Source organism: Gossypium hirsutum, chromosome A03, assembly GCF_007990345.1.
Source record: "Gossypium hirsutum isolate 1008001.06 chromosome A03, Gossypium_hirsutum_v2.1, whole genome shotgun sequence".
Lineage (NCBI taxonomy): Eukaryota > Viridiplantae > Streptophyta > Magnoliopsida > Malvales > Malvaceae > Gossypium > Gossypium hirsutum.
The window spans coordinates 51,806,654-51,813,097 of record NC_053426.1 but is presented as its reverse complement, the minus strand read 5'-3'; the positions used below and the strand labels follow the sequence as shown (position 1 = coordinate 51,813,097).

The window sequence follows — 6,444 nt, the reverse complement described above, 5'->3', positions numbered from 1 at the left end:
ATTTATGTGTTTTTGGATGAATTTGATTGAATATTTGATTCAATAAGTTTAATTTATATTAATTTAGATCAAGAAAAGAGAAAATCGGATTTGGATCGGGGGAAATCTAAAGTTGTTGAATAGTCTACCCAGTCTGTTCGTCTTCGTATGTGGTAAGTTCAAAGGTAAATACGTGTCGTTAAATTTGATTGTATACATTATATTTGTGCTGAATTGAACTATAGCTTGTATATATATGTTCAAGCCGAAATTGTTTAAGTATGAAGAAGTATTTATAAGCTTGAATCGATCGAGTTACAACATCTGAAAATCCCATACGAACCTTAGGAATAGTTAGGATACATATGTCATGACATAGGATTTCGGTATATGAGTTCGTGTAAGACCACGTCTAGGACGTTGGCATCGATTTGTGATTTGCGTGTAAGACCATGTCTGGGACATCGGCATCGTATATGAGTTTGTGTAAGACCCTGTCTGGGACAGTGGCATCGATATGTGATTACATGTAAGACCACGTCTGGGACGTTAGCATTGTACTAGCTTTTTGACTATCCAAGTATCCTTATTTATTTTGAATGGTTCAATGGGCAATATCGAGTTAAGATCAAATATGAAATTGAACTAAAAGGTCAAGTATGTACTAAGTTAAATGATTGAGTAGTAAGGTATGTATATACTTTATATGAATATACGAAATGTGTATTATGAAAGTGAGAGTTAAATATGCTTAGGAATATATGCGTATTCGGCCAAGTGGAAAAATAATGCTAAAGTATATGTTGGATACATGAAGTTGCAAGCTTGATAATTGTATATGTGGTTATGGTTACTATGATTAGGTTTAATTAAATAGAATTATGAATGTGATTGAAATGATTTATTTGCTTATGACTTACTAAGCTATTCAAGCTTACTCTGTGTGTGTACGTTCTTTGTTTTAATAGATTTTGGAAGCTAGTTACGAGCTCGAGGATCGTCAGGGAAATCTGTCACACTATCGATCACTTTTGTGGTATTTTATAAGTTTGAACTTGAACCTATAGCATGTATAGGCTAGTTAATATGTTTGGTTTTGAAGTTTGTATATATTTAAGCCATGCGAAAATGGCTTGATTTCTATGTTTGAATTCGAATATGTTTGATCATGGTTTAAGCTCATTTTTAGTAAATATGCTATCCTACATGCATGAATGGTATTTTTGATGATGTAATGTAATTTGTATTCATATATGTGATCAATGATTTATGAACTTGGCTTTGATTATAAGGTATATGATCAATGCTTTTTGAATTTTGGCAAATGACATATAAGTTGATTAAATAATGTTTATGTTATATGTTCATATAATTGATTTGGTTATTTGTGAGTTAAATGGTAGGTTATTCTATGTATGAGTATAATCTGCTAAACTTAGTTAAAATAAAACGTATGTGCTTATGATATGTTCACTTAATAATTAGCTATTTAGATTCGGTCATAGATATCAAAGAGTGAACAAAAATTTTAAAAGTCATATTGAAGCTATTTTGAATGACCGAATGTTGGCTAATTGTTGGTAATGAGTATGTAATTTTTAGGCATGGAAATAAGCATGCGAAATGGGTGTACTTTTTGGTTGTTGTTTGTGCTCAAAATGGTTCGATTTACTATGGTCTTATGCACATAAATGGTGATAACAAAATAGGTACATTTGGTCATTTGGTAACTATGTTTACATATAGTTTATTAATATTAGTAAATAGGCACATGTAGTATAATCAACTATGGTATGTTCGGTCATGTTGTAATGTTGCTATGGTACTTATGTTTTATTTGGTTCAATATGCGCATGGTCTAGTGACTAGAAAAGAGGTATGTTTAGTCTTAAATGATATTTATTTATGTGAAGTATATGTAAATGTTTGATTATTGCCATGTGGATGTTTTTACTTAAAATAATGTGCAAAGCATGTTTGCTCATATTGACTAATATCCATGCCGCATATGTGAATGATATTTAAGTTGAGTAATATGGCTCATTTAGTTTTAAAATGTGCATGTGTATTGATTATGAAGTGGCATTTTTAATATTAAGCTAATGTTTTAATCATTTTGTCACATGCTCGGTACATGTTAGTTAAATATACATGATTGATTATAAGTAAGTATTAAATGATAAATTTTGCAATTGTATTAAAACTTTGAAATTTCTGGCTGAAATAAGAGTTTTTGTTGTGGATGAATTACAAAGTAAGGAATATAATAAATGTTTGTTTGAGTTGTTCTATGTCTAATAATGCCTTGTAACCCTACTCCGGCGACGGGTACGGGTTAGGGGTGTTACATCTTTACCATTAATACAAATCACAAATATACCACAATTTGCCATATAATTTCATACCTAATTTACATATACCATTCAATTAACTAAACCATTCCAAACATGCATTATTCATTCAACCTCAATTACTCATTATAGGTCAATTACCAAACTCAAATTAGAACCATTTGCACATATATAAACGTCATCAAGTTCATCATCTTATGCTAACTCAAATGGCCAAAATACATATCCATCAAGCATACCAAAATGACACAAGCCTATATATGCCATATAACATATTTACACAACTCAAAAGTACCAAATAGATGTTCAATAGTGTGATGAAGTCTCTGACGATCCACGAATCTGAGCTTACTTCGTAAAACTATAAAACATCGAGAAATAAACAAAGTAAGCTTTAAAGCTTAGTAAGTTTGTATGTAAATATGAAATAATTACGACATTCATTAACATTTCAAAATGGATAACATAATTAACATTTAAAGCATCAATCAATAAGCTAACATAAAGTTTAACAATTTTGTAATTTCTTAAGTCCTCAACTCCTTCTAACTCGTTACATGTATAGTTTTCAGTATGTACCTGTTCCAATACATATCTATTTATCATCAACTCTCCTGCCAAATCACTTCGAACTTTCCAATTGCCATAATTCAACTATAATCTTACACATACAATTCCGGCCCTGCCATGGTCTTACATTCACAGGCCATAACCCAGTTATGGTCTTATTATCCGATTTCCCATAACCCAGCTATGGTCTTATTCAGCATCTCATTTACTTAAATCGTATATTAAATTTAATATCTCCACATTTAACTAATAAAATAAATACTATCTCAATTTCATCCATCAAATAAATAAATACACATTCAAGTTCAATTATACGAACTTACCTCGTATACGGAAATAACGAAGCAGGCTGACTATTCAATTATTTTGCTTTTTCCCCGATCTAAGTCTGAATTCCTCTTTTCTTGATCTATAAGTAATCAAAATCAACTTATTTATTCTTCTATTTATTCAATTCAATCCAAAATACATATTAGGGCTATTTTACACATTTACCCCTAAACTTTCACATTTTTACAATTTAGTCCTTGTTACACAAAATCATTAACAAAAAACCCATGCCAGCCGAATTACCATAATGCCCCTAGCAGCCCATAATTTTCATTTTTTCACATTTCAACCACACATTTTCAACATTTCTCAATTTAGCCCCTAATTTGCATTTTCGCCAAAAATCACTTAACAATACTTGTTTAACTAACATCAAATATTCATAACTTATCACTAAACATAAAAAATCATACATATTCATCAATGGAAACTTTCAAAATATTTAACAATTTTGCAAAATAGTCCCTGGGCTAGCTATTACTAGTTGCAACGACCTCAAAAACATAGAAATCATTAAAAACGAGACAAAAATCACTTACCAAATCAAGCTTCAAAGTGACCAAATCTTCAGACTAATTTCATGGCTTTTCTAAGCCCTAATTTTTGGCTAACAAGATGATAATGAAGTAATATTGTTTAGGTTTTATTTTAATTAACCTTTTATTAACTAGTTTATTAAAATAACCTTTGTTATAAGTCATTTAAATTCATTTATTTATGTCCATTTATGTCCACTCACACTAATCATGGTCTAATTACAACATAAGGACCTTAACTTTAAGGTTCTATAGCTATTAGACACCTTTAGCTATTAGAACTCAAGTTTTATGCCTTATGCGATTTAGTCCTTTTTATCATTTGACCATTTAAACGATAAAATTTCTTAACGAAATTTTCACACAATCATTAAATCATGCTGTAAACATTAAAATAATAATAAAATAAATATTTTTACTTCAAATTTGTGGTCCCAAAACTACTGTTTTGATTTGACTAAAAACGGGCTGTTACAACTCTCCCCCCTTAGAGATTTTTATCCCCAAAAATCTTACCAGTGAATAGGTTCGGGTATTGTTTTGTCATAGCATCCTTGGGTTCCCATGTAGCTTCTTCAGCCCCTTGTCTATGCCATAATACTTTCACTAATGTGATTATTTTATTTCTCAGCTCTTTGATCTCACAAGCTAAAATTCAAATTGGTTCTTCACTGTATGATAAATCTGACTGTATCTCAACTTTAGTTGGAGAAATAACGTGCGAACGTCTAATCGATATCTTCATATCCGTCGCTGAACTAGGGTTAAAAGGCATTACCGGACAAATCAGAATGTTTCACAAATAAATTCACAAGCATCATTCAAACATGTTCATATATCATTACAGAGTCCCTTACTTAGGTCAACGAGACCTTAAACATGCTTTAGAAAGGGGTCGGGACTAAACCGAATGCATACAAAATTTTTCTAAACTTAAACATTTTTTCAAAGTTGTACAGGTCACACGCCCGTGTGAACAGGCCGTGTGCCTCACACGGCTTTAAACACGCCCATGTGTCTAGACCGTGCCAAAACAGGGCATACATACTTACTTGTCCACATGGCCACAAGACACAGCCGTGTGCCAGGCCGTGTGAAAATAAGGGAGGCTACTGACTTGGGTCACATAGCTGACCACATACCCGTGTGCCAGACACGACTAATAGACATGCCCTTGTGTCTAGGCCGTGTCAAAACGGGAGGGTATACTACCTTTAATTCGTAGGGTTCCCCAGGGGACACACAACCGTGTAACGTGACTATGTGTCACACACGAATGAGACACACGCCCGTGTCTCTTCCCGTGTAGACAAAAATAGGCCATTTGAATAGCCAATTTGCCACCCCAATTTGGGTCAACCTACTAGCAAAGAAATAAGCATATGTGCACAACCAATTCAGCCAAATTCCAAACCAAAACATAAGCCACTCATGACATATCAATTCCAATCAAATACATACTCATAAGCCTTACCAATCTATACCAAAGCATAAGTCAAAAGCTTGTCAAAACATTTCTTTCTATACATCATTCAATTTCATGCTAAAACTTGCCAAAACTTACCAACATTTACCCTTTCTTTTGTTCAACTAAAACATATCAAATATATTATATTGCATCACATAACTTATGCCTGAAGACACACTGAGGTTGAAGTTGTTTCCATACTCATTGTTAGATGGGGGACAAGCATGGCTTAATTCATTGCAATCCAATTCAATTTCTACTCGGCAAGAATTAACTAAACGTTTTCTGGTAAAGAATTTCCCACCTAGCAAAAATGCTAAGTTGTAGAGTGAGATCACCACTTTTCAACAAATAGATGATGAGTCCCTATACGAGGCATGGGAAAGAATTAAAGAGCTATTACATAAATGCCTTCACCATAGGATTCTGCATTGCATTCAATTGGAAACATTTTATAATGGTCTCGATGCACATATAAGGTTGGTGGTAGATACTTCTGCAAATGGTGCTCTCTTGTCGAATACTTATAATAAAGCTTATGAAATCATTGAGAGAATAGCTAATAACAATTACCAGTGGCCAATAAATAAAGCAAGTTTAGGAAGACGAGTAGTTGGATTGCATGAAGAAGATGCTCTTACCTCACTCTCAGCTCAGGTATCCTCTACCTCTTCAATGTTGAAACAGATTACTACTGATGGTTTAGATTATGTTACAGCTCAACCACCAATCCACTACTAAGAAGGTAGACAAAACAACAATTGCATGCAGCATGGATCAAATCAACCTCTTGGTTTAAATCAACAACTTCAGAAACAACAACAAGTTGAACCTTTCAATAATCTGGAGAATTTTTTGAAGGCATACATTGCTAAAAATGATGCCTTGATTCAAGGCCAAGAAACAACATTAGAGAATTTGGAAAAGAAGTGGAACAAGTAGCTAATGAGCTTAAAAGCAAACTGTAACACCCCTAACCCGTAACCGTTGCCAGAATAGGTTAAGAGGCATTACCAGACTTATAATAACGTTCAGAACAATCATTATCAAATAATCATATCATTATAGTAAATGTCATTCATTCACATTCAATAAGAACTTAAATTGAGCATACAAAGCCTAACTCATGTATTCGGGACCAATATGATAACATAATAAAAGTCTCAGAAACTTAGAAAATTTTCAACTTTTAAAAGGTCACATGCCTGTG

General features: G+C 32.8%; 1 non-coding gene across 1 annotated transcript; it reads right to left on the bottom strand.

Annotated features, from left to right (window-relative positions):
* Nucleotides 1–5,553: 5,553 nt before the first annotated feature.
* Nucleotides 5,554–5,659, bottom strand: LOC121227593 (small nucleolar RNA R71). The gene has a single exon (XR_005925156.1). It is a non-coding gene; the product is annotated as a small nucleolar RNA R71 (small nucleolar RNA).
* Nucleotides 5,660–6,444: the final 785 nt, after the last annotated feature.